At 42.1% G+C, this 21,914-nt stretch overlaps 1 pseudogene; it reads right to left on the bottom strand.

Annotated features, from left to right (window-relative positions):
- Positions 1 to 4,629: 4,629 nt before the first annotated feature.
- LOC111184054 (elongation factor 1-alpha 1-like) lies at positions 4,630 to 21,244 on the bottom strand (annotated as a pseudogene).
- Positions 21,245 to 21,914: the final 670 nt, after the last annotated feature.

Here is a 21,914-nt window from a genome sequence, read left to right as displayed (position 1 = left end):
TGTGATTTTGTTTCGAGCATCTTTTCATGTACCTATTGGCCATTTGTATGTCTTCTTTGGAAAAATGTCTTTCCAGGGCTTCTTCGCTCATTTTTAAACAGGATTAAATATATATACAATATATATATTTTGCTCTTGACTTGTATGAGTTCTTTACATATTTTGGATATTAACCCCTTATTGGTTTGCAAATATTTTCTCCCATTCCATAGGTTGTTCATTTTGTTGATTGTTTTTTTCTCTCCATAAGCTTTTTTTTTTTTTTTGTGGTATGCGGGCCTCTCCCTGTTGTGGCCCCTCCCGTTGCCGAGCACAGGCTCTGGACGCGCAGGCTCAGAGGCCATGGCTCACGGGCCCAGCCGCTCCGTGGCATGTGGGATCTTCCCGGACTGGGGCACGAACCCGTGTCCCCTGCATCGGCAGGCAGACTCTCAACCACTGCGCCAACAGGGAAGCCCTCCATAAGCTTTTTAGTTTGATATAGCCCCACTTTATTTTTTGCTTTCGTTGCTTGTGCTTCTGTTGTCGTATCCAAAAACTCATTGCCAAGACCAAGGTCAAGTTTTTCCCCCATGTTTTCTTCTAGGAGTTTTACGAATTCAAGTCTTAATACATTTACGTCTTTAACCCATTTTAAGTTAATTATTAAAGTGTTGTTTGTATCTTGACTGTAGCTGCTGTGGGCAGTCACTGGAACTGGTAAGACTTACTTAAGTCCTGTAAATGAATTTTTTTTTTTTTTACTATCAAGGTAAAGTCTATTAGTCTCCTCTGTTGTCCTTCTATTCCCCACAAGACCACAGAATATTTCTTTAACTCAGTATCTGATTTAACAACTCCTGCCTTTCTTCATTTTATTTATGCTCTACTTCCAGAAGACCTTCTTAATCCAGCTTTTTCTCCTGTTTCAAAGTCTTACTCAAATTTCAGGTTTTCCCCTATTGACTCCCTGTATTTCCTCAATCCAAACAATACAAATCACTCCCTTTTCTGCACTCCCCTAAGATTATATACATATTTCAATCACACAACTTGTTACAGTAAATTGCATTTTGTCTTTTAGATTATCAGTCCTCTGGGCAGGGCCTCAAATGATTTATTTTATTATTCTCAATGTTTATTACACACAGTAAGGACTCAATGTCTGTTTAGTGATTGAATGTACTATGTATTTGTATCAACATAATCGATTTAGTCACTCTGCTTACCAAGGGGGAAAAGACTCCTTCATTCATTCAACAAGTACTTGCAGAAGGCCAACTATGTTCTGGGCATGGGAATTTCTACTAGTTGCTCCTTTGAAAAAAGCCTCAGACCAGAATAGAAGTACCTGTGCCATATCTTGGAAAGTATCAAGACAGTAGTAGACATGTATCATTTCTAAAGACTAATCAGACATTAGCGAGGAGCATTTCACAAAAAGATTACATGAAAATATGAAAAGTTCAATTTGATGCCAGATTACTGGGGATGTTAAAGTATCAACAAGTACATTTGGGAGAACTTTCTGCACGTGTGTGCACACACACTGAAAACACAAATATGGTGTTCAGTAAATGCAGTTGACTAAAACTGAGGAGATTCATTTTAGTGGGTTGCCAGCATTGATAGTGGGCAAAGTCCTATAGAGCACACTTTGAAACCTTTGACAAAGCCATTCCAGTACTGGGAATTTATTCAAAGAAAACAATTCAAATGAAGAAAAATACTCTGAAAAAGTTTGTAAAGCAATACAATGTTAAGTAACAGGGAAGTATTGGACACAATCTCAGTGTCTCTCTATAATTTACATAAACTATGATCTATCATTATTCTACTACTCTAAAACCCATTAACATAAAAGTTATGATATATATGTTGTCTATGAGAGAGTCTTAAAGATGAACATGAAAAGGATTAAAATGACAGTGCAAAAATTCTAACTAGCTATAAAGTATTTTTCTGATCATATTTACATAAATCAGGTAAAGATAAAAAATTAGAAGGAAACACCAAATATAGGGGCATTGCAGCTGAGATTTTTAAAATTACATTCTTTTTTATGGTTTTAAATTCATATTTAATATCATCTGTATTATAATTCTTTTACTAGAATCTACCTTGTCTCTTTGACACTTTAAGCAGGGCACTTAATTTCCCTGGGCATCATTTATCCAAGGGGGAAAAAAGTCTGACTGTGTAACTTAGTACGTTACTAGAGGATTAAATAAGATCATATTTGCATAGTATGTCAACAATCTCTGTTATATACCGAGACATGAACCAGCCTATTCCTTCCCAGATGCTATTACATTTTCTATCACCCATCTACCAATGGCAGGCTCCCAAATTGCTCCACATTTATCAATTCAGAATAAAAGCCTGTCTTTATCCAGTAAAAAACTTCTCACAGAATTAGGATACTGCCGTACACACAGTAGATGCCTGATACGGGTTTCTCAAAGGGAATAGCTTCCGTTTCATCTGGCATAATTCTCAACACAGATGAGCTCAGAAATTCTTATCCACATCCAACAGTAGCATTTTGATTCATTCTGGAAACAGAAGGAGATGAGGAGTCTCAGAGCAATGATCCTTTGTTCTCACCTGCAAAGCTGTCTTCTCATTCAGTCTCTGCAGAGGTCCTCAGAAAAAAAAGAGGTGGCCGATTTTTCTAGAAGATGAAATATGTCTTCTGGGTATAGTGGTCTTGAAAAATGTACTTTAACCTGTTTGATCCAAAAACTGCTGAGCTGAGGTTCGTAATAGAATTCATGCACCAAGCTGCATGCCTGGCAGTGGAGTGCGAGATGGAGTCCCTCCCTCCGGGTCCCATGTTCAGGGACATGGCTCTGTAACGTTGAGACATTGGCAGAGTGCCTCCTGAGGCTCTTTTCCCAGAAGTCTGAGCTGCTTTCTGGTCCTAAAGGTCCTGTCAACACTCAGCAACTCTGATCTGTGAAACCAGCTGGCTAAGAACTGGGAGGCAGGTGGATCACTACAAGAAATACCTATTTCCTTCTCTCCCCTTTCATAAATACCTGCAGCAAAAGCAAGGGACAACTATTGTTTAGATTTGATGTATAAATCAGAGCTCTCTTTTTTTTTTACCATAAGTAAAGAAATTACTTGGAAAGACTAAAGGGTTTAGAATTCTCCCCCTTAGAATAAGCTCAGTAAACCTCAAACAGAATAAACAGAAGGAACACCACACCCGGGCATATATTTAAACTACTGAGAAACCCATTTAAAGAGATAACCTTAAAAGTAGCCAGAGAGAAAACATTTTCTACATAAGGGAATAAAAATACAAATAATGGCTGACTTTCAGAAGTTATAAAGTAAGGCCTAGAAGATAATGTTACCATGTCCAAGCTCGTATTGCTCACAGCACGATAGGGCAATAAATCGAGAGACAAGTTGTTGGGGTGAGGAATAGTAACTTTATTTGGAAAGCCAACAAACCAAAAAATAGTGGACTTGTGTCCCAAAGAACCATCTTGCCTGAGTTAGAATTCAGGCTTCTTTTATACTAAAAGGAGAGGGACTAAAGCCAAACATTTCCTGGTTCCAGTCAGTCTCTGGAGAGGATGTGTTAATTTCTTCCTCCCTGCAGTCATTCACAGGTGGGCCTGGTCAGGATGTTTCCTGTGAGCTAAACAAAGGTATTTTAGCTTCATGCTTATTATCTGGGAGGCAGGGTTCCCAGAGATGGGCCATGATGTATAATTTAAGCTTATAGGCAACATCTCTTTTGTGATTAACTTATAATAGAATACAAAGGTTGTTCCCTATCACAGTTCCCCACTGTCAGTGTCCATATTCCACAGTCTTGTGGGGAAAGGGATGAAGACCACTCTGGCTACTTTCTGCTGAATGGGGGCGATGAATATTCCTTAGAATCTTTAGTCAGTAGTAAAATTCTCTTTCCTTTTTTATCTACAACTATTTGAATCTGATGAAACCCCTTAGCATTTTGCTGTCTAATTTGTAATTGAACTTGGAGTTTTTGTTCCAGTTCCCAATACATATACTAAATTCCTATGCTATTTATTTGGACAAAAATAAACAAATAGTTTGATGCTTCTCCAGCTACAATGAAATTACCATTTACTTCAGTTGGATAGGCAGACCTCACGATCAGAGTTTAGTGCTCAATGTTCTACCATATTTGGCAACTGCTAGTTCTTTTAGAGCATTTATGGATTCTCCCACCCAGGCAGACACCTGGAATGGCCTATCATACAATATTTCAAAGGGGCTTAATTTAAGCCTGCTTCTGGGAGCCACTGATCCATAGCAGGGCAGCTGACAAGGCTGTATCCCAAGTTAAATTAATATTCATTTTCTCAGTTTTTCCTGTTGATTGTGGTCTCCAGGATGAATGTTGTTCCAATGCCTTAATCCAAATCAGGGGACAATTTCCTTCAGGAGGGCTTTAACCAATTAAAAAGTACTGATTTTTTATTTATGTGTGTGTTTTTCTAAAGTGCTGATTTTAAAAACTACTACACACAAAACAAGTGGTCCACAAAGCATTCTCCTTTCCTTTTGCAAGTTTTATCATGCATTGTTAATCATTCACCAGTCTTTTACTATTAAATTTTAATGGCTAATTGAGACAAACAGTTCTGAGACCGTTCTTCCACCACTGATTAAGACTGGGGTGGCAGATACTGGGGATAATATTCATTTAACCCTCTGAGCTTTTGGGGCAGACTTGGTGACCTTGCCAACTCCAGCTGCCTTCTTGTCCACTGCTTTGATGATAGCCACAGCAACCATCTGTCTCATGTCACAAACACCAAAATGACCAGAGGAGGATAGAGAAGGTCTCAACACACATGGGCTTGCCAGGCACCATATCAACGATAGCAGCGTCACCAGATTTCAAGAATTTGGGGCTCTCTTCCAGCTTTTTCCCAGAACGATGATCAATCTTCTCCTTCAGCTCAGCAAACTTGCAAGCAATGTGAGCTGTGTGACAATCCAGCACAGGTGAATATCCAGCACTGATATGGTTCAAGATAATCACTTGAGCTGGAAGCCACCTGCTTCCATCAGTGGGTCATTTTTGCTGTCACCAACCACATTGCCATGATGAACATCTTTGACAGACACGTTCTTGATGGCGAAGCCCACACGAAGGGCTTTACTCAAAGCTTCATGGTGCATTTCAACAGACTTTAGTTGGAATGTTGACTGGAGCAAAGGTGACCACCATGACAGGTTGGAGAACACCAGTCTCCCCTCGACCCAGAGGGACAGTACCAATACCAATTTTGTAGATGTCCTGGAGGGGCAGACACAAGGACTTGTCAGTTGGATGAACTGGTGGCAGGATGCAATCCAGAGCTTCAAGCAGCATGGTGCTACTGGAATTGCCATCTCCAGGGCTGACTGTCCATCCCTTGAACCAAGGCATGCTAGCACTTGGCTCCAGCATGTTTTCACTGTTCCAGCCAGACATTGGTACAAATGCTACTATGTCAGGGTTGTAGCCAATTTTCTTAATGTAGGTGCTGACTTACTTAGCAACCTCCTCATAGCTCTTCTGGCTGTAGGGTGGCTCAGTGGAATCTGTTGTTTTAGCTCCAACAACTAGCTGTTTCACACCCAGAGTATAAGCCAGAAGGGCATGCTCACGGGTCTGCCCATTCTTGGCGATACCTGCTTCAAATTCACCAACACCAGCAGCCACAATCAGGATAGCATAGTCAGCCTGGGTCAGCATTTTTTTAGATAAAGTCTCTGTGTCCTGGAGCATCAGTGATGGTCACATAGTACTTGCTGGTCTCGAATTTCCACAGGGAGATATCAATGGTGATACCACACTCACGTTCAGCTTTCAGTTTGTTCAAGACCCAGGCATCCTCTTCAGAGACTTTCTGTCCAGGTGGGATATGCTTCCACCCATCCTGAAAAAGTATCCACAAATACTGGCAGGTATCTGAAATTTCCTGCAGCTCAAGGCATTTGAGTCCAGTCCTCAGTGGCACAGGTTCCTATGTTGAGTCCTCATCTGGGGACGTCCAACAGCAGTCTTTGGGTTTATTTTTAGCACAAATCATGCAATTCTGATTGACTTGCTGGATGGTGTTGTGTAGGTAAGGCCCCATTATATACTTTTGAATCCATTGTAATTTGGCATCTCCCCCATAATGGGCACTATTTTGAATGTGCTACAGCACAGTGTCCAAGAGTGCCTCAGGGATCAAAACAGCTGTGCACTACATTTCCAGCCAGATGAGGTGTGATCCAAGTGAAACACCACTCTTTGGCCCTCTCTGTCCTTTTCTGAATACACTGGTTTGTATTTTGACAAGTCAATCTGTGGGAGAAGTGATCCTCTTGCCTAGAGTATATTGTTTTAGATTAGGTGTCCCAGCATCCCTTTTTAATGGTTTTCGTACTGGCCATGTGTTTTCGGCCTTCCCTGGGGTGCTGACAGCACACACTTCTGGTCTTATCTTTTTGTAGACCTGGGGCAGGGGGTGGGGGGAGAGCTCCGTCTCCTTTCCTGGGATTTTCATGAGCGCCATCTGTAGGCTTAAAGTGTGGTCTGGTGAAACTCTGATGTCAAGCGGTTCTGGTGAAAAACTTCAGGGTGAGGTCTATCAGAAAGTTCATCAGCTCATTCCCCACTGTCAATTTTACTGGGGGCTCCTGTGGGGAATTAGATGCCTCAAGTCCAAGGGAGCCTCTGGGCTTCTTCATTCATCACTGTGTTCCTCTCTTTCTACCATATGAGAAGCTCTCACCTTTTATCATTTTTCTTCTGTTTTCCGATGGTCTTCCTTACAGTAAGTGCATTATTCCTTCCCCAATAGTGGCTTACCTCTCTTTGGGTTACTTGCCTTTTAGGTATTCAAAGCAGCTGCCAGGAAAGTGGCGTTCTGTTGTTCCCTGTCGCACACTTTAAAAGCAACACCTACCAGTTGAGAAGGGTTCATTCTAAAGGCACCATCTAATCTTTGCAACCTTCTCTTCATATCTTAGGTACTTAGCTCAAAAAAAGGTCAAGTTTACCATTCTAATATTTTCAGGGGCTTTGGGATCTGTATTAGTATGGCATCTGTAGTCCTGATAAATCCTTTCCAAAAGTTCAGAGAAGTCTTCCTTTGTTTTGCTGAATTTCTTGAACATTGTTTAAACTCATTTGCTTTGGTTTCCATTTTCAAAGCCCTGCCAAGATGCACTAATAAGTAATGCTCTAATAAGGGCATTCTTCCTTTATCATGGTCCCAATTTGGTTCAGCTGTGGGTACTGCCAAATGGGCTTCGGGTGTAGAAGATCCTCCCTGTAAGAAGGGTTGTGATCTTTCCAGTTAAAGAAGTCTGAGAAACCCAACTGTCTGGTCAGTTGCATTTAGCCCCCTATGTGTGATAACAGCAATGGAAATTGCCCTGCCCTGGGAGTGGCTCCTGGCCCAAACTGGCTGCCCTGCTGGGTCTTAGAAGATGATACCAGACCAAGTCCCTGTGCCCCAGAAACTAACATAGGATTTTCTAATTGATCCCTAGAAGGAGGGGAAGTTCTGGGCCCCAGTGTCAGGAATTGGGGCTGGATAGGAACGGAAGGTGGTGGAAGGGGTGGATATATTGGCATAACAACCAGAGTGGCTGGGACAGCTAGCTTAGTTGGAGGAGTTAAGATTTTAAGATTTGAAGGAACATATCCTCACTCTTTTTCTCTTCCTTTTCTTATTTTCCCTGATATAATAGCACAAATGCTTACCCATAAAGGATTTCATCATTCTTCCCTGCTTCTTCACAAAATAGCTATAGAATCATTCAAAGAGCCACTGTAAAACCATAAATAGGATTTGATCATCTCTAACCATTAAAAGGATGACTTTTTGCCTTGGCATCAAGCAACTGGGCTGAATTCTGGGCTGGGGCTATTGGTGATATTAGAAACCAAGTTGAACCTTTCTCTTCTCCCTGGGAATGTCCCACAGACAGGTCTTTTTTTTCCCCTTTCTATTCCTTTCCTCCATTTGACACCAGTAAAAGTTTTAAATATCACAAAATTGATTTGGCTGTAAATGGAGAAACAGTACCAAACAAAATGAAATGAAAAACCCCAAAAGACAAAGAGAAAATCCTAGATAAACCCCCAAGTTTGGTCTTGGGGTTTTACGTGTACCAACAACACAGGGGACCACAAGCTATGTAATTAACACAGCAAGGCTGACGGTACATGGTGCACAGGGTCCCAAGATTACCCTGCCTAAACCCCTTTTGGAGATCCTAACGGGTACTGTGGCCACACATTGTTACTCTAAAATATCATTTTCCTCTCAGTCATGGGTTCATGGCTGTAATCAGATCACTTATCCAAAATGTGCCTCAGAGGATTTTCTTTATAGATAGAAAGTGGGTAAAAATCCACTTTTAAAGACAGAAATTCAAGACAAACAAAACACAAATGGCACACACAAATGCTAGCATCCAAAGAAACAAACAACCGGTTCACAAATTGGGTAAAAGTCCAACAACTCTTTTCTCTCTCCAGTAGGGCATCCCTCTCAAATACAAAATAAATTAGCTTATTCCAGAGAAAAAGCCCCAAATAGAGTTTCCAGCTATCCACACCAGAGCGACTTACCCTACTGTATGGAGCCTGTCATCTCCCAGATGTCAATTCCTTGCTCCGACTGCCGAGCGCTGCTTTGGGGAATTTTGGAGGCAGATCCTCAGGACAAGTGGTCTCGGTAGCTGCTAGGGCCTTGCCCGAAAAGTCCCCCAAGGGCGGTGGGGGGATGGGACACGGCATGTGGGACAGCTGGCCGCAAGCAGCAAGGCCCCTGGCTGGCTCCCTCAAATTTGTTACCAAGTCCAAGCTCGGACTGTTTACGGCACAATAGGCCAATGAATCGAGAGACGAGTTGGTGGGGCAAGGAACAGCAGCTGTTCAGAAAGCCAGCAGACCAAAAAGATGGTGGACTCGTGTCCCAAAGAACCATCTTGCCTGAGTTAGAATTCAGGTTTCTTTTATCCTAAAAGGGGAAGGAGTAAAGTCATACACTTCCTGGTTCCCATCAGCCTCTGGAAGGGAGGTGTTAATTTCTTCCTCCCTGCAGTCATTCACAGGTGGGCCTGGTCAGGATGTTTCTTGTGAGCTTAACAAAGGTATTTTAGCTTAATGTTCATTACCTGAGAAGCAGGGTTCCCAGAGATAGGCCATTATGTGTAACTTAAGCTTATAGGCAACATCCCTTTAGTGATTAACTTGTAATAGAATACAAAGGTTCTTTCCTATTACAATAAAATAACATTTTTAAAATGCTGGAAGAAAAATAACTCTCAACCTAAAATTCCGTATCAAGCAAAACATCCTTTCAAAATGGAGGCAAAATATAAACATTTTCAGATAAACAAGGCACATCTGTCCTACAAGAAAAAAAAGTCTGTAGGCCAAAAGGGAATTAAATTCAATGACATTTTTGGAACTGCAGTTAGAAAGGGAGACCATTAAAAATATTAAGTGGTTTAAACCTATGTTTCTTTTCTTAAATTCCTTCAAAACAATTGACTATTTTAAATCCAAATATAATAACTGTATACCACAGAGTTATAGCAAATGTAGCAGAAAATTATTTAACGATAGCACAAAGGGAGGAGGTAAATGAAATTATGTTGTTATTACATTGTATGTGAAATGGAGTAATATTAATTCAAGATAAAATATGATAATTTAAGAATTCATATTCGTAATTATTAGGGAACCACTGGTCTGAGCCATCAGAGCGTGACATTCTCCTGGAAAGTGTAAGTCTGGTTGGAACTTCTCTCTGTGTATCTCTTGCACGTTAACAAGACCCTGTACTGGCAGCCAAATCAATCATAAAGAGAACCAACCTTGGATGAAACCAGTGGTGATCACAGAAGGAAAAAGAACCTGGTTCCTTGATGACATCAAGGGCTTGCTGATAGGCACTACCCTCAAGCCTCGTCCACATTTGGACTCTCAATTTGTTGAGATACCAAATTTCCTTATTACTACAGCCATTTTGAATCAGGGCTTTTTTTTTTTTTTTCTTACTTTAAGCCAAAAGCACCCAAACTAATATACCATGTGACTATATCATGGAATCATTTAAATTGTGTTTATCAAAAGACTTTGATAGTATGGGAGGGCTTCCCTGGTGGCGCAGAGGTTAAGAATCTGCCTGCCGATGCAGGGGACACGGGTTTGTGCCCTGGTCCGGGAAGATCCCACATGCCGCGGAGCAACTAAGCCCGTGAGCCACAACTACTGACCCTGTGCCCTAGAGCCCACGAGCCACACCTACTGAGCCCATGTGCCACAACTACTGAAGCCCGCGCGCCTAGAGCCCGTGCTCCACAACAAGAGAAGCCACCGCAGTGAGAAGCCCGTGCACCACAATGAAGAGTAGCCCCCACTCGCCACAACTAGAGAAAGCCCAGGTGCAGCAACAAAGACCCAACACAACCAAAAATAAATAAAAATGTTAAAAAATAATAAATTAATTAAGTTAAAAAATAGTATGGGAAATATGTATGTCATAACAGTAAGTATAAAAACATTGAATACAAAATGTTAATGCTTTTCCTTCAAGGGTTAGCTACCAAGGGATCTAATATTATTTCATAAGCTTCTAATATACACCAGACACTGTGCATGTTAGGATGTATTCTTTTTTTACTTTATCTTCACAACTACTCTATAAAGTTTCATTCATTCATTTATTATTTATTTATTCATTATTTACATTCATTCATTATTCATCCATCAAGTGGGTATTGACTGACAAGCCCCTAGCTAGGGACTAACATTTCAATATGTTCTTTGACTTCATGGAATCTACTTTCCAGTGTCGAGGAGGAGGCATGCATCTTACAAATAACTGTACAAATATTTAACTGCATTTGGGATGAGTTGTGTGAAGGAGATATACAGAGTTTTAAGAGAACATGCATCAGGAGAAATGGATCTAGCTAGGGTATTAGTGGCGGATGAGTCATGGAAAATTTCCCTTTGGGAGTCATTCTTAAGTTCATATCTGAACGCTGCAGGAATGGAGGTGTAGTGAGGTGTTTTCACGGATGGGGTAAGAGTAGGCGTAGAGAACCAGTGGAAAACCTGAGGAAATTAGACTGGATAGCTTCTGAGGTCTGTTGAGTTCAAACGTCTAAAGATGTCTTAATAAGTTCTAAGCTTTGACCTTCACATAAGTCTCATTAACTTATCAGACAAAAGAAAGGGGTAGGTATGACAGAAGATGTGTGACAAATATCCCTTGACTCCAGCAGACTAGGATGATTTGGGGTCACTGATGGGGCTAAGCTGAGCAGAACTACATTGCCACTGATGCCGGCCGCAGGAAGCAACTCGGAAACCTGAGTGTTTGTTGATTTTTCAGGGTTTGTTCATTTTGCTCTGCCACATGTCCATAAAATGAAATGCGTTTGCTCAGCGAAGGATTTCGCCATGTGTCCTGTGACCTGCTCTTGCGAAACCATAGTGGTGGAGATCAGGGTGGGCAAAAGGCATTCTCACTTCTCAGGGCTGCTCCGTCACACTCCAGAAAATGGAGTGGGCACAGTAGGTCAGTAAATGCTGGATGCAGCACTGGACATGACTCAGAGTCCATCATTCAGACCAAATTTCCAGTTACTGTTCACCAGCCCTTCATGGGAGACCTCTAGCAAAGACGTTTTGAAACCCATATTTTCTCTGCAAAGAAAAGTTCCCAACCAAGAACCATATGATATACAGATGAAGAATTTTTTGATTCTAGATCATTCTGCCATATATCTTGCACAGGTTTTCCCTCATATCTTAGCTCAGTCATCCTATACCCAAATTCAACCACAGTCCCTCAAATCATATCCCAAAGTAGCCACTCATAGGTGTGAGACCCCAAACCAATCTATCCCAAGATGTCCCTCCTCTCCAACACACCCCAAGCAACTCTACCCTCTGCTATTTTAACTCCTGAAGATAGGAGGTAGACAGAAGTGCCCAAAATCTATTCTCACCCTTCTTCTCCATCATTTGGACTGGATGCCTCAGACAAGGTTCCAATCTGATTTTTTTTTTTTTGAATTCCTGAGTTGGTTTGGATCTCACCCAAAAAGAGGTAGGTTTCTTGTAGAGTCCATTTGTATTAACTTTGAAGCTACGCTCCTTATCACCTGATCCAAACTCCCCTGACAACCCTGACAGATAAAAATAAATAACAACATGGAATATTTATAGAAAGTTCATGTTCTAGGCACTGTAAGGAGCACGTCTCATGCATTATCTGTTTTAGTCATCATTATACTTCTGTAAAGAAAGTTCCATTATTGTCCATTTTAAGATGTGATAACTCAGGCTTAAAGAAGAACCAGAATTCTAAACAAAGCCTACCTGATTCTAAAACCTGGCTGTTAACCCTTGCTTCTATAACCCTCAGAAAGAGAAGAAATGCAACCTAGGCATTAACTCAAGACCCTTCTCTGTTGCCCACCCCACATACCCCTGCAACTATTTTACGGGCCAAGAGTCTAATTTTAGCAGATCTGGAAACTTTAAACAATAAAGTCCAGCCCAGTTCAGCCAGTTTACCATAACTGCTTACCACTGCCTACTCCTTCCTCAAACATACATCTGTTTTGTCCTTCCTTTTTCCTTGTTTTAATACTTAAAGACAAAGTTAAGTATGTGTATACTTACTTACACATCCTTAAGGTGGAAAGGTGTTCAGTGAACTGAGAAAGGACAGGTACCTGGCAAAATTTCAAAATACTTTATTTTCCTTTGTTATTTACCCTTTCAATGCTATTCTCCTAAGTCATCTTTTGGGAAACAATCCTTTCCCTTTCTTCTACTACTTTCTCAGAAATATTTCCGTGTCCTCTGATTATCACATCATGGTCCGCCGTGTGCATATTCCAAACATTTCCTAGTTCCCCAAATCCCTCTTTTGCGCTAGGCACTGGGGGTGCAGACTAATTACGTTACACTCTTATAACAGACTGATAATACAACTGCTTGTATCCCATTAGTTGGCCCACGCACACACACCCATTCCTTCTGTTTTCACCAGCTGACACTTCTAACTATGGCTTTAAATGTCCTTTCAAGTAGATTTTGTTTGTTCAGTCTTTTTACTCGACTTCTATTATTAGAAAGAAAGATTATCTGACCCAATAAACTCTGGGCATCTGTCCATTTTTATTTTCTTCCTTAGCTCCTATTATCTGTCATTCTGTGCTTTTGGATTTTGGGTCCTACCTAGCCAGCTTGCAAAATAGAATTAGTAAGGAAGAGAGGGCAGCTAGTATGATTTCTTAGGGGGCCTCAACTTCTTCCATCTTGTAGCATACACTTTTTTTTAAGCTTGGCTTATAAATGCTCAATCTGTGTACCCTGAGATAATATTATTTTCATGTGAACAAATGAACATTTATGCTAAATTATCGTGAAATTTATTGAGCAATACGCATACTTTAAGATGTGTGTCATATTCTTTTGTTGCAGACTTATTTTCAACACGAAACTCCACATAATGTCAGTTGGATTTATACAATACCATTATAACTTGAATTTTTTGTGATTTCTGGTTTTCTACTTCTGTGTTTGAGAACTGTTCATCTGTTTGTCTGTTCATCATAGCTGGCCTACAGGGACCCTGAGGGAGGCGAGGGTTGTGCGTCCACATGGGGGGCACTGGAAACTTGTCTCTAAGTCTTATTTCTGGTCCCTTCTTGTGCTCATCAACTACCTATTGGGTAAGATTTGTATCTCTAACTTTGTGCTGACACTCATCACTTTTGCCTGTGGATAAATGTTGCTTAGGAGAAACAGAGATGTGAGGATGGAGGAGAGACAGGGATTGACTAGATATCCTAGGCCATCTCCCACCCAACTTCCATCATGCCCAAACTTCAAGTTTTTTTTACAGTTCCTATCTTCACAGCAGTCTGCTCCCATAAGTGTTTCAATCTGGTGTTCATCTGTCTGCTCAAAATTTCAGGCTCCATGACAGTACCTTATTGGGAAAGATTTATTCTGTTTTTGTTTCTTTTTATTTTTTCCATTATTTCATATAGTTATTGGTTTGAAGAAGACAGACACGTGTTTGGTTCACCCTCTCCACCTAACTTGCCATTCTTTCTCCCAGGCTGGTCCCACCCTCCACATCATATCAGTTCCTTCATATTTGCCTTATACTGTTGCCCTTGCAGTCAGATGAACCTGGGTCAATCCTACTTTACCGTGGATACAAACTCCCCTGAAATAGTACCTGAGTCTTAGGCTTTACATATGAATCTTCCCATGACCCAGTGAGCAGTCTTTTCTTTTACCTTCAGGGAAAGCCTCAGCTCAGGACTATGGGAAGCACTAAAGTTGATCCCAGTGGACTGTCTCTGCTGTGCTCTTTTAGAGTCCTTTGAACAGGGAGAGGGAGTAGGTTACTAGGGACCTTCCCACCTCCCTTCCTTACCCTGAAGAAACACCTGTTCTCACAAAGAAAAATTAGGGACAGTCCAACAGAAGCTCTTGGCAACCAAGCCTTGCCTTGTCACCATGGGAATAGTAGCCTGTGCGAGATATTTTTAAAATTTGAACAATGATGCCCAGGAGTAATAATAAAAATATTTTAAAATGGTAAGGGCACCAACTTTTTAGAAGAGTCTGTCTTCCCAGGGACCTACTCCAGGACCTGGAGATCATGGCACCTCACTAGCAGCCTAACAGCTACCCACCTGTCCCTATATGAACACACACACACACATACACACACACACACACACACACACACACACACACCTCTGCTAGCCTCTTTGGCTCCTGATCTCATCTAAACTTAGTCCAAATCTTTAGCTTTCTGTGTCCCAAACTCATGTATTATAGAGGCTTGTGAATCCCTTTTTGAGCATACTCACTGACCACCTAAAAAACTATTCATGAGAAATATATCTAAGGTAAAATTTTCATTTCCTGCCAGATCAGCCAGTCTTCTTATGCATGAACACTGAACTGCTCAGCTTCTGTGAAATATGTTGAAAAAGAGTTATTATGCTTGTATAGTCATCAATTATCCCAGGAAAGGTAGTGTCTTGAGAATGGGGTGAAAATTAATTTATTTCCCCTGTATATGCTTTTTCTCTTTTGAAGATTGTACCCTGTGTCTATTCAAAAGATAAGGGCTGTTTTTTACTGGGGATATTGCCTCCACTATGGAATCTTATGAATTCACTTATCCATCATATTCCCTTATTAGCTTTTTATTTAATCAATAGTATTTTTCTTCCTTTATCTTAGATTAATTGACCATGAGTGTGTGGGTTTACTTCTGGGCTCTCTATTCCATTTCATTAATCTATATGTCTATTTTTTTGTGCCAGTACCATACTGTTTTGATTACTGTAGGCTTGTAGTATAGTCTGAAGTCAGAGAGTGTGATACTTCCAGTTTTATTCTTTTTTTCTCAAGATTTTCTTGGTGATTCCAGGTCTTTTGTGGTTCCATATAAATTTTAGGATTATTTGTTCTGGTTTTGTGAAAAATGTCCTGGGTATTTTCATAAGGGTTGCATTTTAAATCTGTAGATTGCTTTGGGTAGTATGGACATTTTAACAATATTAATTCTTCCAATCCAAGAATACATGATAGATTTCCATGTCTTCATATCATCTTCAGTGTCCTTCATAAATGTTTTATAGTTTTCAGAGTATAAGTCTTTCAGCTCCTTGGTTAAGTTTATTCTTAGGTTATTTTATTTTTTTGGATGCAATTTTAAATGGGATTGTTTTATTGTTTTCCCTTTCTCATGGTTCATTATTAGTGTATAGAAAAGCAACAGATATTACCTCCACTAAGGAATCTTATGATTTGCTTATTCATCACATTCTCTTATTAGCTTTTTATTCAGTCAATAGTATTTTTCCTAGTGCTCAGAGCTGAACAAAAATTTGCTTATATTATAGATGGGCAAAGTACCAGTTACTCTCCCTCTGCTTCCACTTGCATCCCAATAAGATGACATCTCTCCAAAAGATTCATTTCCCCTATTCATCTCCCTCCCCACATCCAGAAGAGTATGACGCGTGAGACAAAATGCGCTACTCCTCTACCTGTGGTCCCCCTGAGCCAAACCCTGAATGTTTCAGCTCCAGATATTATAGAATTTCCCTTGCAGTGAGTCACTTCCACTTAAAGAATGCTTTTTTAAAACTTTTATTACACATTCCCAGAGTGTCTATCACTGTCCGTTTAGATTTAACTATATAGATAAAATTTGCCAGACTCTTCTGCTCACCACTGTTTGCTCTCCTTTTCTTCTGCTCCTAACTGAGGTCTCTGCTCCTATTTATTTGATGTTTGGTTAGAATTCTTACTCTAGTATTTTCTATGTATGAGTATGTTAGTGATATAATTTCTGAAGTCTTCCAAATCCACAATATCTTTCTTTGACCCTGTGACCCCATTGGTTTTAGAATAACCAATTTTTTTTTTTCCATTCTAAACGAAAGGAAATTGAGGCTCAAAAAAGAAGGTAACCTGTTCAGGTCACGTAGCTAGTAAGAAGCGGGTGACTAGTAATGGGGGGGGCTCAGATAGGGAGTAACAATGAAAATCATAGGATAAAATAGAGTTTAACCCAACTTCAAGTTTATAAAATGGTGTAAGAGTGCAAAGAGCTGGCCAGAGGTGAGGCTGGCATGGGTGTGCGCCATGTCAGTACAGGGAACCTAGTGCATGTCGGTGCACTCCACTTTATACCGTGCTGTCCTCCCTGGGTCTTCAGGGGTGTGTGACTGCTTCTCATCCTTGGTGCAGCTGGGACTCAATGATTATAAATCATAATAAAAATCTCTACACTCTGTGTAGGTTTCTCACCATGTTCTCCTTACATTACACAGAAACAGGCAACCATGCAGGATTCCTCATTTCTCATTAGTTCAGGACACAGTTTGGGTAAGAAGCTCAATCCAAGATCAACTCCTAGGTATCCTTGGCTCCTGTGTATGGGATGGAAGTCAGATAGTGTGGGAATAGGGTGTTCAACCATCCCCTTTACTCTTTTCTTCAGGGGCAAATCCAGTTACAGAGATGAGGTCTTCTGGCTCCTAGGCCAGAACACTTTCTACAACCACAAACGTCTTAAGTGAGAAGATGCTGAGAGAAACAAACAGCAGAGTCTTTGTGTATCAGACCTTTACCTTTGCTACCTGTGGGGGGTGAGGACTGAAAATGTGCAATTCCTCACTAAAAATCAGAGAGAAGAAGGGGAGACTATAGATAACTGGGGGAGAGGGAAGGGCTGGGTGATACTGGCCCTTAGCATTGCAAGAATGCAGCAATTAGGAGAGGCGTGAATAAACAGTCGCCATATTCCCTCTACTCCTACCCCAGCCCAGGGGAGTTTCAGGATGCACTGGGTAAGGCTTTCTCCCTCTATCCCCAACCTTCTGGCTTTGTTGCTTTTGTCTCAAAGCCCCCAGTGTTCAGGACTCCTTCCTGCCCCTCTTGAAGCTTTCATTATTTTTTTTTAATTTTATTGAAGTATAGTTGATTTACAATGTTGTGTTAATTTCCACTGTACAGCAAAGTGACTCAGTTATACATATATATATTCTTTTTCATATTCTTATTCATTATGGTTTATCACAGGATATTGAACATAGTTCCCTGTGCTATACAGCAGGACCCTGTTGTTCTTTGAAGCTTACATTCTAGTGCAAGAAGACAAAAACTAAACTAACAAAAAATAATGATATTTACTATGCAGTGAAATGTAGTATATGAAATATTGGGATAAGGGGACAGAAGATGACAGAGGAGGAGAGAAAAATATTTTATAGAGAGTGGTCAGGGAAGGCCTCTCTGGAAACCTGGCATTTAACAGAGATCTAAAGAAAGAAGGGAGAGAGTCAGGCATGTACCAGGCCTGGGGGTTCCAGATCAAGGAAGCTCTCCAGGAAGCGCCCAAGATGCTCCACTGGAGTGAATGAAAAAAATACTTCCACCTCCATTTATAATTTTACCCCTGAAATAAGAAATTAAGTGAGCTAACATTTAATGTATCAATTACAAAATAATATATACATATATAACATAAATAATATATATGGAGTGGATGCTCAGTTAGTTAAAAATTGTAGGGGTGGGAAATTAAAAGTTCAGAGATTACTCCTGCCTAAGGCCTCCTGAAAGGCAAGCGTAGATTTTATCCATGTCTTTGTCTTCAGACGCCATCATATTATCTGGAACAAAATAGGTATCACTATTCCGTGTATATATTTTTTTAACTCTCCTGTATATATCTTTTTTATCTCCTCTACTTCATAGCAGAGTTCTTTTTTTTCTTTTTTTTTTTGTATTTTTAATAGCAACTAGGCCTATGCCTTGCGGACGGGTCCCTAATAAATGAATAGATGGTCGGAAGGGTGAATCTATGTGCGGAGAGGTGATTTACCGGAACTGCATGCACTGAAACGCTGCAAAGGCAGCCTTGGCACAATAAAAAGACCTTGGGCGTTGGCGGCTGACAGGAGTCAAGATCACCCAAGGGTTGCCCACGGGCAATTAATTCACCTTGTTCCCTCATCTGTGAAACAGGAAATGGATTAAAGACAAAGATGATGAAATGAGACAATCCTGTGGCAAATACCAAAACACAATGCCTGGCATTTAGGAGGTGGTTCCCACCTTTCATCCCTCACTCTGCTCCCCTCATCCCCACCCGCCAAGCAGCCCGCTCTGCACTGTTTGTGCGGGAAATAGCCGCTAAGACAATGACAGGTAGCGGAGGAATCAGACTCCCTGACTTCAGCCTATACTACAAAGCGACAGTAATGCCTTTTACCAAAACTACAAGGACCCAGAGTGATGGAGACACAGGTTTGCCAGAGACTGGGGAGATGAGCCTCAGTGAACCGAGAGGAAGATAAGTTGGGGGGGGGGGTAAAGGTTGAGCCCCCATGAGCTATTGCAACCTTGGACTAACAGGGGTACACTCAGGGACCACGTGACGCAGCAGGCGGCACCTCCACCTCTCCGTTCCCTGCCACAATTGCAGCCCCCTAAAGGGGTGGGAAGCTCTTGGGGGCCAGAGCACGAAGTTGGGCAAACCACACCATGCTGCCATTGGCCGTCATGACTGTCAATTCTCACCCACCTCCGCTTTCCCCCGCCTCCTTCCCCCTCCCTGTTCCCCAGGCTGATCCTCTGGCGCCATCTGCAGGCCGCACGGGGAACTCCATCCGCCCTGAAGAGGCTTTTGCCCGCAGCGAGTACTAGCTGCTCTAGGGCTGGGCGAGGTTCTTTCCGGCTCTGCTGGTGTGCCGGGTCGGACCTGGAAAGGGGCTGTCGGCGCTGATCTGTCCCAGGAGCAGTGAGGGAGGGTCACAAAGCGATAGGGTGGGGCATCGGGGAGCGGGACTGGAGTGGAGCAGCCCCGGGAAGTGCTGAGATGGGCTGGGGTAGTGGAAGCTGAGTAGAACAAGAGCGGAGAAGCAATGCCTGGGGCGGGGGGAGCGGAGGGGAGGGGAGTCACGTGCCAACTGCTTGGTGGGTCATCCAGGCTCTGCTAAGAGCTGTGTGTCTTGAGGCCAATTGCTTGATGTCTCTGTGGAGACAGTTTCCTTTGAAATGGAGATGACTGTAGCTGCCTCCTATGGCTGTTATAAGGATAAAATTAGTTAATATTTGTAAAGTCCTTAGAGTAGTTTTGTTCAATGAAGAAAGGTGGTCACCAGCAGCATTGGCATCAGCTCTTGAGAAATGCACCTGGCCACACTCTAGCCTTACGGAATCAGGATCTCACAGGAGCTCAGGAATGTGTTTCAACAAGCTCCCCAGAAGATCCTGATGCAGCGTAAACTTTGCGAAGCACTGGTCTGAGTTTCTCAGGCAGATCTGTTGATGCCTCTACTTGTTAAAAGATGCAGGTTACGGAGACTCACCCCAGACCTATTGAACTTACACTGGGATTGAGTCCCAGAATCTGTGGTTTTTAAATGCTACTCAAGTGATGAGTCTGAACAGGAATGGATGGAGAATCACAAATGGGCAATCACTTTAATTTACAAATAGGGAAATAAGAACACCCACCCCCACACCAAGAGGCAAGGGAGCTTGCCTAAGGTCTCCCCACAGGATCCCAAGAAGCTGTGAGGCTCTAAGGTTAAACTCCTCCTGGACACCCCTACACCCACCGCAACTAGACCCATAGCCTCCGACAAACTATCCTGTTTCGTAACCTGTGAAATGGGGGCAAAAATCACACCTAGATCAAGGGGTGACTGCGAAGATCAAATGCGACCCAGATAAGTCCCCACTGGGGATATAGATTGGACTGAAGTGTCCAATACAGTATTGGAGTATAATTGCTTTACAATGGTGTGTTAGTTTCTGCTTTATATCACAGTGGATCAGTTATACATATACATATGTTCCCATATCTCTTCCCTCTTGCATCTCCCTCCCTCCCACCCTCCCTATCCCACCCCTCTAGGTGGTCACAGAGCACCGAGCTGATCTCCCTGTGCTATGCGGCTGCTTCCCACTAGCTATCTATTTTACGTTTGGTAGTGTATATATGTCCATGCCACTCTCTCACTTTGTCCCAGCTTACCCTTCCCCCTCCCCATATCCTCAAGTCCATTCTCTAGTAGGTCTGTGTCTTTATTCCCGTCTTACCCCTAGGTTCTTCATGACATTTTTTTTTCCTAAATTCCATATATATGTGTTAGCATACGGTATTTGTCTTTCTCTTTCTGACTTACTTCACTCTGTATGACAGACCCTTGTATCTCTTTTACTGGAGAGAGAAAAATTCTGGCTTGCTGGCAGCCTCCTTCTTGGAGCCTCTGGTGTCCCGGGAGGGAGGGCTTTACCCTTCCATGAGTGCACTGTCTTCCTAGGATAGGATGGACCAGGGGTCTCTGTAGACAGTTTAGCTGCTAGGCCTTCAGGGCTGACCCTATGTGGCTTCTGGAAATTTAGAGACCCCACTCCTGTCCTCTTTTAAAAAGGAGGACAACTTCTAAGCCAAAGGGAGGTGAGCCCACTGTGAACTCATAGGAGAGGAGGAATAGACCATCCCTTCTGTGCTTTTGCGTATCTCAGGGCCAGTTCTGGAAGAGGATATCCAGGCCTTCATCCCCAGCTCCTTCCCAGAGGCCAACGCTCTAGCCCTCCATGCTGCTTTTGCCTTTGTACATCCAATGACAGTTCCCTTCATCCCTCACCTATCGAGTTCAAATCTACATCCCTCTCTCCCTCTTCCGCCGCCCGCATAGTGTCCTCAGGTAGAGGCAATTGTCTCTTCTCTTTTCCCAGAACATGTTGTTTGCAACTAAATACAGAAATCAGCCCTCTCTGTTACGATTTTTTGAGTGTTGGTGGGGGGAGAGACATCTGTCAGGATTCATGGAATAGTCACTATTCCAAAGCACTGGCCTTGCCCCCTGACTCTCTCAGGCTTGGCTTTAGTATTTGATGAATTCCCATCTCTCCAGAACACGTGAGTGGTCTTTACCTCATTATGGGATTGACGACAGTTAAATAACCCAACTACCTGCGACTTGGCCAGACGTATTCTTGTCACATTTATAATGAAATGCAGACTACTTATTACATACAGCCAACAAGGTGCTGAGTCCAAGGGACTGTGCAGTGTGTAGTCTTATCAAAGGCAAACACCTGCTCTCAAGGATGTCAAACTATTTCAACAGCATCATCTCAGCATCAGCTGAAAGTGAAGTCTCCTTGGTGACTCAGCAGATTCCTTGAGCAATTCCTACTCTGTCACTGTTGCCAAGTTGCGGTGGGTTTGCATCGAAGCTTTCAGAGCACAGCCTCGAAAGGGAAAGCAGTGCTGGGGCTCTGCCACGGACCTACAGGTCCTGATTCAGCCAGCTCTAGGCTGTTAGTTTTCTGGTGAGGGTCAGTTTTACAGTTAAGACAG

Source organism: Delphinapterus leucas, chromosome 7, assembly GCF_059928025.1.
Source record: "Delphinapterus leucas isolate spDelLeu-1000000601 "Yukka" chromosome 7, BTC_Dleu_Yukka2, whole genome shotgun sequence".
NCBI classification, from domain to species: domain Eukaryota; kingdom Metazoa; phylum Chordata; class Mammalia; order Artiodactyla; family Monodontidae; genus Delphinapterus; species Delphinapterus leucas.
The sequence above is the reverse complement of the archived record's forward strand: the minus strand, read 5'-3'. Positions and strand labels throughout refer to the sequence as shown.